Source organism: Cataglyphis hispanica, chromosome 3, assembly GCF_021464435.1.
Source record: "Cataglyphis hispanica isolate Lineage 1 chromosome 3, ULB_Chis1_1.0, whole genome shotgun sequence".
Classification (NCBI taxonomy): Eukaryota; Metazoa; Arthropoda; class Insecta; order Hymenoptera; family Formicidae; genus Cataglyphis; species Cataglyphis hispanica.
The window spans coordinates 94,394-107,831 of NC_065956.1; the positions used below are offsets into that span (position 1 = coordinate 94,394).

The window sequence follows — 13,438 nt, forward strand, 5'->3', positions numbered from 1 at the left end:
TGAAATTATTACGATACGCAAAACGTCATTGGAGTAAAGAATACTCGAAGATATATATATATATATATATATATATATATATATATATATATATATATATATATATATATATGTAATGATTCTTCCTGAATGCTAAATATCACGTTACTCGTATAACCTTCGATAGCTCAGTTGGTAGAGCGGTGGACTGTAGTAGATTATTGAATATAATTTGGAGCCATCCATAGGTCGCTGGTTCAAATCCGGCTCGAAGGAATTTTTTTTGCTCGTGATATTTGTTGCACATTTCATTTTATTTCATCATTTTTCTGAATAATACGCATATTTATCATTAATATTTACACGTTTTTGTTAGAAAAAATTTAATTTTTAATCGAGAAACAATTCAATCGAGAAAAGATTTTATCGTAATAAACTAAAAGCGAATTCTTACGATTTCTGCGTGCTTTATGAAATCTTTGTTTTTACATAAACAAACATCTGTATGTAGAAAAAACTCTATACTCTATATTTTATTAATTTGGGAACAATAAAATGGGATGATAATTAAAATGTTTCCACGTAATTAAATTAATGTTACCGAGTGTTTATATTTTGCATTTTAAAAGCAAGAATTTTTTGGATCGACATTTGTCATCAAAATCATCCATTTTTTCAAATTCGAAGTTTTTTTCGTATATAATAAAAATATTTATGACATTTAGAGAAAGCAAAAAAAACGAAATCGCGATACGGCATGACGAGTAAATATCGTAATCGAGACGAACGAGCTAAAAACGAACACGCGGTTATGAATATTCGTAACTAAACGGATTAAAGTCCGAAAAATATCCATATTATTGGATATATGGGATGACCATAAGGCACAGTCGCATAGGACACGTGTGTATTCCCGATATATCCATGATAATTTATAGTCGCGTCCTAATCGTCTTTTCTAGCCATAACATATTACTACTCCATCCATATTTATTGGCGCTTTGGCCACTGCATTCTGCCGGGCAGCAGATTGGTTATATTGTTGGTAGCCCGATATACATATATATATATATATATATATATATATATATGTGTGTGTGTGTGTGTGTGTGTGTGTGTGTGTGTGTGTGTGTGTGTGTGTGTGTGTGTGTGTGTGTGTGTGTGTGTGTGTGTGTGTGTGTGTGTGTGTGATATGTATATGTATATAGGTACTGCAATAAATTATCTAGCGCGCAAAGGTGCGACGGCTGACACGTATTGAGAGATAGATTGCGATAGAGAAGAGAAGGGATTTATTTAAACAACACGGTATTTTATAAACGTGATTTGTGTTGCAATTTTCTGTATATATATATATATATATATATATATATATATATATATATATATATACATACATGTGTGTATATAATTATACAGTATGATGTATTATTTTTTAGCTTTGGAATTTTATACATGTACAAGTATATATACAATGGTAGAGAACTTTCCTATTCTGTTTAACCCGTTCTACCTGCATTAAGCCTATCAGTACCCTATGCATTGAAGATTGAGATTGAAGATACAAGATTGAAATTTGACCAATCAGGACAAAGAAATTTTAATCCTCTTTATTCTGATTAGTCAAATTTCAGTCTTTAATCTTCAATCTAAAATTTTTAATGGGTAGTCTGCGTAATCTACGAGTTTTATAGGAGGGGCGTTTATTATCAGATAATACATATATCATATATCTACATAAAATGGCGCATAAAGTGATAAAGGACGAATAAATCACTAATGATTAATTTTATTGACATTAAATTAGTTAACAACTAGCATTAAAATTACGAACAATATAGATGACTTAAATTTTAATGATGTTCCAAATTTGTTTGCTCGATCTAATTATATCCGGTAATATTCCTTTATTGACAATTTATCGCAAATTAAACGTTACGTTTATAATGTGGCTTGTATATATTAGTAAAGCTATACGTATGCAACATGTACAGTGGTAATGCACGTATACGAGGACGAAAATAATATATATGATTTGATTTATATCGCGCGTTCATGATCTGCTACTATTTCGCATGTAAATGTATTATCATTAGATATATGACTGACATTTTGCATTGACGATAATGCTATGATCGACATTTCATAATGATGTAATATGATATTACTGCTTGCCGAAAAAGTTATCGATATACTTAAATATTTGTCAGAGCAAAAAAAAAACTTATTGTGATATACATATAATTGTTAATTCAGTTGTTACTGTTGTATTTAAGATATTGAATAGTGTGTGTAACCCCTATCGAGCTAGCCCCCATCTTGCCAAAAAAAAAAAAAAAATAGCCCACAATTATGAGTTATTTATGCTTTCATATAAATTAAAAATGTTTAGTTCATTGCACTGGGCAGAAATTTAATATTTTCTATTTGGGTAGGAGGGGGCAGTCGATATTGACTCAGCCCCCTACCAATTAAAAATAAAAATATTTAATCAATCTTTGCGGCAGAATTAGGATCTATTTATAGCTAGCTTTCAAATTAATATATATTTTTAAGTGATGATATTGACTCAGCCCCCCTCACACAAAATATTAAATTCCTGCTAATGCAACGAGCTCCAAATTTTTAATTTACAGGATATTGAAAACTCATATATAGCTCATAATTATGGATTATTGGTTTTTTTATTTTTGCAAAGTGGGGGAGGGGCAGCTCGATAGTGGTGCGTGTGTAACAATAGCACACCTCGTATATATTTGTAATACATGTAGCACGTTGCAGTCATATTTTTACTATTGGTACATAATAGAGTGATTGTAAAATTATTTCCTGGAATTTTTTTTATATTGCGATCTAAAATTATTAAAAGTTTCTTATACAGGATGTTCGGTAAAGATTGTGCCAATGCTCGTGAATGGCTGGAGGACAGAATAGAAAAGTTCTTTAGCATTTTTTTTGTATAACGCTTAATAGAGAAGTTATTATTGAGTAAAGTCTGGCCAATCATTGCCGATCTTTAGCTGGGCGCACGTCGGTGAGTCGTGCGCGTCTGGTAGTGCGCCGCGTGTGAGCGCTCCACCGTACTATCAGGAGCGTGGCTCACTGACGTGCGTTCGGTGTCCTGCTAACAATAAAAGTCAACGCTGATTGCCAAGATTTTATTCAATAATAATTCCTTTATTAAGCATTATGGAAAAAAATGATAAAGGATATTTTTATTCACTTTACTGTGTTCTATCCGCTCTTTACATATAATACTTTAAATGTGATCTGGCATGTATAAATACTGTATATATACATTTTTTGCTTTAAATATTATTTTTTCTCGCTAAAAAGAGCATGCACGATCGAATTCAACGTTAATACGAATAATTAGGAAAAACCTTTACGTACGAAAAAAACATCATAAATGCGCGAATAATTGATAATATTCGTAAATTTATATAATTTTTGATTCGAAATAATTTGGCTCGATTTTACGAATGCCGATGATTGTTCGATCCGCATGGATATCCATGCACGATAGATATATTACGTTTCTGTTTAATGGCGTGACGCGTAATCGGCCGTTAAATTCGTCGGTGCCGTCGGCATGAACGACACACAAAACGATTCAATTAGTGCGTTCGGTTTCCGACACGGTGCGTTATCACGTGCGACGTCGATACTTTCGTCTGGTCGCTTCCGACTAATCGACGCTCTCATAAAAATACATGAGTGGTGGTGTGCTTATTTATTATTGTAAAATAAAGTGACGAAAAGCTGCGTCCCCGAAATAATACAATCGGCGCGAAATTTCGATCGAAATTGCGGCTCGTCAAACTTGCTTGATAGACTGGTGCACAAAATTTAAAGCGTATCTAACCAAAGAATCGCCGATGATCGAATATTAATACGAATTTATGTTAATATAATGTGCATATAATGTTAGTAGTAAAAAAATAAATGATGAAACAGAAGCATATTTCTATTTATAAAGATATAAAAGAGTTGTACATTTTGTTAAAAAAAAAAAATTGTTTTCTGTAACGATATACATATTTCATGCATCACAGAGTAAACTATCATGTATCAAAAATTTTCATATTTTATACGAACTTTGTTCGCAAGCATTTTCAAAATCATATTTATAAGATTTTCCATTCTTACGATAAAAAAATAAATTATGCTCTTAAAGTGTGGCCAAATATTTCAGAAACATTCCTTATACGTGTTATTATGTGAGATGTGTTAACGAATGCGCGGACGCGCTCGCTCTCTCTCTCTCTCTCTCTCTCTCTCTCTCTCTCTCTCTCTCTCTTTCTTGTATATTATTTTTTTTCCGGCAAACATACGAATGTAATTATACTATTTTTATTACTTTTTATTACTTTATGATTATATTTGGATGAAATTTATATTGATATCCAGTTCAATTTTGAATTTTTAGAGAAACATAAGAAATAAAGAGAATGCTTTTTAACTCGAAAAATTATATGTAAATGCACGATTGCACGAATCCCTCCAGGCCTCTGGATACATTAACTCACAATTTACTATCAAGATTAACATATTATCTCTCGTCTCAAAGAGCTTTTCATATCATTAGGTAAGGCGGATCTGCAATAACAATGATTGTTGTGCTTGAAGGGTTTGCTGTGGGCTACACACCTGTTTCTCCATAATTTCATCTTTGGAACTGATGCATAATGTATAGATAATTTAATTTAATGTAATACCACAATGTAATGTCAGCAAACACGGGATATTACAGTGTACATCGTACATTGCGTAAGCAGAGCGTGATAATAATTGCTAATTGACAGCGAAGCATTGCGCAATTTTCATTGAAGTGTAATAGCAAGTTTTATACATATATCATTGAATAATTTACAAATTCTTAAAGAATGATGTCAATTATCTTATCAATAATCTCATCTGACAAAATCGCATTTTGGAAAAGTAAAAAAAAAAGTCAAATTTTGTATCTCTAAAAAAATTGTATTTGTATTTGTATCACGTAATAAATATGTAAACGTATGTATTTATGTATATGAGTATATTATTTTTATAATCAATTTTCTTGAGAAATATGACGGAAACGAAATATACATATACAAACACTAGTGAAACTATAGAGAGCAAACGGTTTTTTTATTCTGTAAAGTTGTGTTATTAAACTCGTCTCACTGTTGCCTGACAACTTACCTAACCAATAACATGTAGATTAGAGTCGGGACATGTTGGGCTTTCGGCGGTATTATTCGACGATATTATCATCTTTATCAGACGAGACAAAGAACGGGAAATATCGGCTCTATTGGCGAACGCGTGAAAGCATCTTTTCCATCATGCTCCATTTCATTCCCAATTCGCGTGCCAAGAATCGCTTATACGGCTGTATCGAATTCGTAATTTTATGCTTTACTAACTCACTAAAGTATGCCCGAATAACACGTAGAGCAATGTCGCGCATGTGAGACATTTCTGTCACGATTATATCTAAATATGAGAAGGGGGAGAGAGAGAGAGAGAGAGAGAGAGAGAGAGAGAGCGCAAGTAGGGATTGAGTTTGATTAGTGATATAATTTTGCGTAGAGGAATTAATTTATGAAAAAATTTGAGAATCTTTTTTAGCAAAGTATTTCTAGAGTTTGTGTGCTTCTAGATATGCGTTACGATATGATATTTTATCAATTACAGCGAATTAAAAATAGCTGAAGAGATGCTAATGATGCGGCTATAAATACACTCTGACGACATGTTTGCATAAAATGTCTTTGAGACACACACATTATGCTTATTAAAAAAATATAGTTCTTAAATTGAGATGCGAAGTTGTGAAATAACAACTGCTGGATATATATTATTGGACATTTTTATTGCTGCCGATGCAAGTTAATAAGAAAATTTATCGAGACAAAACATATATATAGTTCAAAAAATAAATAAGAGCTTAGCGCGGTTAATGAAGCGCAGAATGTTTTTCTGGTATGTTCTGTTTATCGTGCTAGGTTCGAACTATATATATATATATATATATATATATATATATATATATATATATATATATATTATGATATTATTAATCATCTGTTCATGGCTTTTCAAAGAACCTCGCTCGAAAATGGCGAGCATTTCTCCCGCGAAAAAAGCATGTGTTTTTACGTGTTTTATTCGACATATTACGATTTTCGAAACCTATCTATTGGAACAAAGCATTGCAAGACACGAGGAACGAGACGCAACAAAACATAATTATATACATATATTCATAATGTATGTATAAATGTCTCGACACATAACACATAACGTGTACCCATTTGTTTTTTTTGTAAAAAAAGGTGTTTGGTGAGAAAGTTGAAAGATTTATAAATCGCGAATGTACATCGGTGAACCGCGCGCCTGGTGTACGTGAGCGCTCCGTTGTTATGGCGCATCATTAACCAGGTGTGCGCTTCATTGACGTGCACGTCCGGATAAAAGTCGACGCTGATTAGCCAAATTTTACTTAATAATAACTTCTTTATTAAGCGTTATAAAAAAAGGATTTTTCTGTTCAATTTACTGTGCTCTACCCGCTCATAAACGTTGTCTCAGAGAAGAGTGCTTTGGGATACCTTGTATATATATATATATATATATATATATATATATATATATATATATATATATATATGTGCGTGCGTGCGTGCATGCGTGATAAAAAAAAAGTGAAAGTTTCGAAAGAGATTCAACGCAATGGTGCAACGCAATATCTTAGCTGTATTGTAATTTCGGAATGGGTTGCGGAAGTTAGTTAGATTCGCCAAGAGAGAGTAGGCGCATCGCGTTAATGAAATCGCCTAAGTAATGGCCGCGTGTAACATATCTCTCGGCAGTATAAAGTGTGATCCTCGGGATCTTTACTGTTATGCAAATCGGGAACGATGCGAATGGGGGGAGCCGACCAATGGTGACGGTGAGTCGCGCGAAAGTGTTACGCGACGGTCTCGGTAACCCTGTAATTTTAATTAAGATCACTATCAATTCCGTCTATTCTAACTGCTAGCTTCTTGTTTCCTCGCTCGTTTCACTAACCCACTTTGACAATTTCTTTGTTGCGAATTGCATGCGTTTCCCGGCAAAGATATTCAAGAATTATACATATATTATCCCCGATATTGAAGCTACTTCATTAGCTTTATTCAGCGCAAACAAACAAGTTCAAAAATATTCGGGAAGTATTATGCTTACTTAAAGCTGATTTTATCACAATTTTGACAACATTTTTAAGATATCGAATGTAGAAGAATTTATTTCACATTTTATTCTACTATTTAATTTCTTTTATTTCATTACTGTTTGTTTTATTTTTTTAATTATCTTTTATTATTACATATCTTATATTGTATTGTACATATACATAGAATCTTACATCACCAACATCATTATTTTTCTTATTTATATGATTATATAACAATTAGAGATAAAAAAATATGATTGCCATTATATGAGTAATTAAATAGGCATTTCAAAGATTAAATTTTTGCATGTGCGAAAGAGATATTTACACTCATACATAGTTTATATCATATATAAAAGTGTACGATTGAGATATTTTTTTGTCATGCGTTGTGCAGCTCTTATTTGCGCCTCATCTTCTCAATATTTGTGGTTGATGGTCGAGAACGACGATTTTCGATTAGACGAAAAGATCTTTGTCCGAAATCGATTGTGTCTTTTCATTCTGTTGCCAGGTACCGCCGGCACAATCCGTTTCTCAGTCGCATCCCAAACAAATATCACGAGCGACCAATATTGATTCTATCCTTGCTTTTCTGCTTTCTTCTTTCGTCGTCACACATTTCCTGCAACAATGAGTCTGTTCCGAGAGAGAATTTATGTCCGCGTAATAAAATATTTTAAAGGCATGTTTCCGAATATCTACGCGCTTGTGCAGTTTTAGTTACCTCTATTAAGTTAGCAGGATCAAAACCAAAGTTTTAGTTATTAGATATTCTTGAAGATTTTATAGCGTTTTATCTTTAAATCCTACGTTTATCGTTTTTAGAATTGGAAAAGTGCAACATTATAAAGCTATTATTCAATTAAAAAAGTAATTTTTCAATTTTAAAGAGACAAGTGAAAAGACGTTTAAAAAAAAATGTATATATACGAAGAATTTCTTTGCCACTTACAGTTTGCCAATAAATTAATTTAATTTAAATTTTTTATAAAAAGCTTTTATAAAAACATCGATAATATAAGTTATATATATATATATATTTGATTCTTTTTTTATACTTATTGAGTAATTTATTTGAGATAATTATGTTTTATATACAAATTACATAAGTTTACATAGAAACATTCTTGAAACGCGTAAATATTTCATTGTATTATATCGTCAAGAAAACACAATTATTTTGCGGCGCGCGGAATTATACAAAATACAGTTTGATGTAAGGAAGGACAAAGCCACCGATGTCGCGAATACACTCGACAGCGATGCGATAGAGGTTCGATTTCAATTTTCCGCCTTTCGGAAGCAGACAGGCTGCAGCTGGTTGCAGCTTGTGCGACTGCGATCGGCACTCGTGTATATACATTGCCCGGACAATATTCCGTAAGCTGGTCCTTCCCTAATGGCTAATAAACTAGCTCTCGATAAATTCTCTCTCTCTCTCTCTCTCTCTTTCTTCCTCTCTCGTTCTCTCTTACTATTCTCCTATTCTTATATCCTTCGCTCACTCTACTTTATACGGGTCATAGCATCCGCGTAGACACTTGTCTTAGGTGGATATTCGAAGCAGGAATGGCCAGCAACCAATATAAAAAGCATTCTCCTAATAATTGTAATCGTTGCCGTTCAATTTTCGAATGTCTTTTGTTATTTTTATTACTCGTTTTTGTTATCATTTCACGCGCACATAGCATATCACGATATTCGTTCCATTCCATGCAATAAACGTTATTTTAACACGATGCGACTAATCAAACGTTTACAAATAATAATTTTAATTGAAAAAATAGTTTACATATATATAAATCATAATAGCAAATAATAATCATAGCATGTTGAATAATTTTTTTGGTTAGCCACACAAATACTAATCTAATATCGAGGAAATTATTTAGTATACAAATATATTTGTCGCCGTCGTATGATATTGTTGTTTAATAATAAATTTTTATAAAAAATCAAAAAGTTTTATTTTATAGACCATTAGTTCTCTTCTAACATTGCCAAAAAGAAAGAAATGTCTTATCCTTAGCGGTTTTAATTATATGAATAATTGGAAAATCACGTTTGAAAATTAAAATTATATGTTGAGAATATATTTTGAGAAATATTTCTCTTTCTTGATAAAAAATTTTATTGTTTTAATATTCTAATGTCTAATGTATAACGCTTGTGCGAGGAAAGATATTTTTTATAAAACAAAAGTCGATATCGCTGATAATGAGTAGTCTTAGGACTTAGGACGAGACGATGACAGTTCTCGAATATAAATTGACAATCGAACCAACATTGTACCGTGCCGCGTGGCGTTCCAACAAACTGACTTTGTAAGTTCTCTCCATAGCTTTGTTCGCGCCGACATTCGTCTCCGCTGAATATCCAACTCGGCTGACTGTCGGCAGCCAATATTGAACTTTCCGATAACTGAATTCTATCAATCAAGTATGTTCGGCCGGCTAATTAACCAAAAATGATTCGGACGTCGTCGTTTGAGTTCCGTCGCGTTCTTCAGTTTCGTTTATCATCTGAAATATTTTCAACTAAAAGTATCTTCTATGCAATATATAAATTACACAATGACGGAAAAAAATCGATTCTAAAGGAATCAAAAATAAGTCAGAAATTTGAGATATTAAACACAATTTTATAGCAACGTATACATATACAATGGCATTATTAAAATTTTATGTAAATGTCATAAAAAATGTGCTTCTTTGGAATAAATAACAATTTTAAGAGCAATAAAAATTAGTTTCGAATTATTTATAGATTTGTAATATTTACTTTCTCTATTGTACAATATTATAATTTTCTAACCGTGATACTTTTTGATGATTTGACCGAAAATTAAATCTTTCGACATTACGGTACGATGCACCTTTTACTTACTTTTATACATTGCCAAAGTTTCAAAATCACTTTTACTCCATTTGTATAGACTCGTTAGCGATCGAAAGATATAAATCAATTTAATTACTCTTATCGAGTACTACTACGCCACTGTATTTCTTGTATCTAGACATCCGATGATTCCGCGTTAACATCCGAGCCATTTTAAACACCCGTGCTTTGTAAATAAAATTTTATAACTTTATTATTTTATCCTCCTCTTTTCTGACTCGAATAAAATTTATATTTATCGTAAGAATATTGAACAATTGCAAATTAAACTGATGAAAGAGAGTAATAGTTTCCAATTTTAAATTTATATCTGCGAATAATTTTTTTTAAACACAAAAAAATGGTGTTTACGATTTACGTGTAATATAAAATCGTAAATATTGTATATATACTTGCGCATTGTTTTATTTCTTGAAATTAATAAGTACAACTGAAGTGCATTTTTTTTTTAATTTTTCAGACATTCTGATGAACTAGTCTCTGATGAAATTCCTGAAAGCTAGTATTGTTTCGAACGGCCAGTTACATCGAATCGCAAAGCTTTCGGGATTTGAGTTTTCTACGGTATCTGGCTCAGTTTCTTAAACATTTGGTTAGTCTATTTCATTTTCCTATTGCAGCAGGTATCGTCCGGAAAATATTGTCGATATTTTCAGATCGAAATCTCATGTATGCCGAGGCGCGCTTTTGTTGGCGACAATTTCCTCCGTCACACGTCTTTTCCTTTTCTTTTTCTTTTTTCTCTTCTTCCTTCTTTTTTCGTTCCATTCTCTTGCTGGTTTATATGCTTCTTGTTTGACTGTGATGTACGCTCGGATTTGCGCTCTGGAATGGAATTGTTCCCAGTCTGAGAAATGTTTTTGATGAGGAGTATAGTTCTTTCGCCGATGAAAGACGTTACCAAATGTCGCATCAAACGCAGATTAATTCTTTTCATTCATCACATTCACGCCGTACAAAATGCCATTACATGGCTTTTTCACATTGCATTTTTACACATAGCTGATGAGACTGGTTAAACATAATTTTTACAAGATTTGATATATTATAATTGATAAAATTTTAACTTTCTTCCATAGAGAATATCTTAAAATTTCTGATATCAATAAACTTTTGATGTTTGTACGTTTTACTTCAACTTTTGATAAGTCAAAACAGATAATTTTGACAATTAATAAAATGTTTGAAAATGTATATAAGATTATGCCGATCTTTTTATGTGAATGGATTCTTTATTTTAATCAAGATCGATTGGAATCATATTTGGGACTAAAATTTTTAAAACAGTATTCAAAACTTTTCCAATAAAGTTTTATAAAAAAAAAAAAAACTAATTTATGGAAATGTTTTTCAAAAACTAGATAATTGTCACAGCTACTTATTTTTATTATCGATTCGATTGTTAAATAAATTGCCAAGATAGAAAACTGACAGTTTTAAAAAAATGACATTTTTTAAATTTTAGTAAAATACTCGAAATTTAAATAATTGGCAAATCTATATAATGCTATTTCATAACAACTCTGATTTCATTTCTATGATATATATATATATATATATATATATATATATATATATATATATAGATATTATATAAATGCGACAAAGATCAAAACTTTTAACATAATAAAAATAAATAATTATAAATGCTATTGAATTTTATCACATTATCTTATTTTATTAAACTTTTCGAAAAATTTCCTTTTCTCCTAGAGGATTGTTATAACATTTTGTCCAACAACTCTGTTTCGCATCTATCTCCGGAGGCGTTTTGCGGAGTAAACTCCGTCGTTCTCTCCGTCGTTCGTATTGTCCGATTTTCTCTCCGAAAGTTCTCGCGGCAGTACTCGGGATGAGGGATTCTTAATGATTATACCGGATCAGAAAACGTCGACGAATGTAACGTCAGGATTTTCGTATAACAGTGTTACATACGTGCCGGATTGCAAAACCAAAGCACTCTTGCATATCGTTTTGCAACGATTTATTTGCATTTTATTGCAGTTTTATGCAGCTACAGGTCGGCTATTTCTCGTCTTTCCTTTTCGAAAATTTTCTATTTACTACCGGATGTCGGATTGTTAAATTATAAAATTGATCCGAAAGTAACACGACTTTGCATTTTCAACGTTTTGATCTAGTATCATCCGATGCAATAGATCGCGCGCGCGCGCGCGCGCAACGTAAATATCTCGTGTAGCGAGAGAAAAAATTACGGATATGTAAATGGATATTGGCAATTATATGTGAAGTGTCTGCTGCTAATTACAAGAATAATTTTTTAGTCATTATAACTTTTTTTTTGCTAGCAATTTTAAACGCAATGTTGATTAAAATAATGTCGATAGTATATTTTTGTCAATGTAATAAAACAGTGCGCAATGTATACATTATTATTTATAAAGTACATTCGGTTTTACAAAATATAATTCGAATCATATATTTTAATATTTATTTATGGAATTTATACGAGCAGCACGTGCGCAAGCACATACGCATATACGGAATTTATATAAATATCTATTATTATTATTAAAGCAAATGACTCTGTGAAGATTTGGCCATTAATTTAAAGCAATTGGTGTAATTAATTAGAAGTGTAATTATGAGTGATTTACTAATAATATACAGTAAATTACAAGTATATAATTATTTTATCAAAAACTACATGTTATTATCTCTAATTAAATTAAGCTGCAATGAATGTACAAACACATTTCAGAATACACATTTGTGCGAGAACAATTTTTTTTTTTTTTTTGAGTGAATTAAATGTTTTGACGTATATTATTTACAACATTACATTATCTGGCATTGTTTTAAAATATGTTTAAAGATTCGTTAAGCGCAGCGTAACAAATCATTGCAACACTTGTAAAGCTAGCGCCAGACTATGCGCGTATTCGCTAGTCGTGATTCGTAATTTGTGAACGATATAAAGAAATATCATTGGTTGATTTTGACGAATTCTCCATCTACATTATTCACGAAATATAAACGAATACGCGTGAATACGCGAATACGCGCATAGTATAGCGCTAGCTTTAGATGGCACAAGCTGTGGAAAGAAAAATTTATTTGCACGAATTAGTTTGTAAAATCATTAATCTATGAAATATAAATTATTCCTCGTTTAAATTTGCGATCTTCCTAATGAGCTTTTTGTCTTTCTTTCGCCGTTTGTTTTGATTTGTTTTGATTTATTCATTTTTACAATTGTACAATATCTTTGGGAGGGGGGCGGGGCGCCCAAAGAGTATTGTACTGCAATTATTTCTATCTTGTGTTTTATTATTGTCGTTTCTGTTTCCTTCCTTTTCAATCTGAGGCACATTTGCATGGAGACGAGTCTCG

General features: G+C 31.8%; 1 protein-coding gene and 1 non-coding gene across 4 annotated transcripts in view; both read left to right on the forward strand.

The window, feature by feature from the left end:
• The window catches only part of LOC126859544 (von Hippel-Lindau tumor suppressor homolog), a 42,699-nt gene that overhangs the window by 831 nt on the left and 28,430 nt on the right, over positions 1 to 13,438 (forward strand). The gene's annotated exons all lie outside the window — the stretch shown is intronic.
• Positions 157 to 255, forward strand: Trnay-gua (transfer RNA tyrosine (anticodon GUA)). Its single transcript has 2 exons — positions 157 to 193; positions 220 to 255. It is a non-coding gene; the product is annotated as a tRNA-Tyr (tRNA).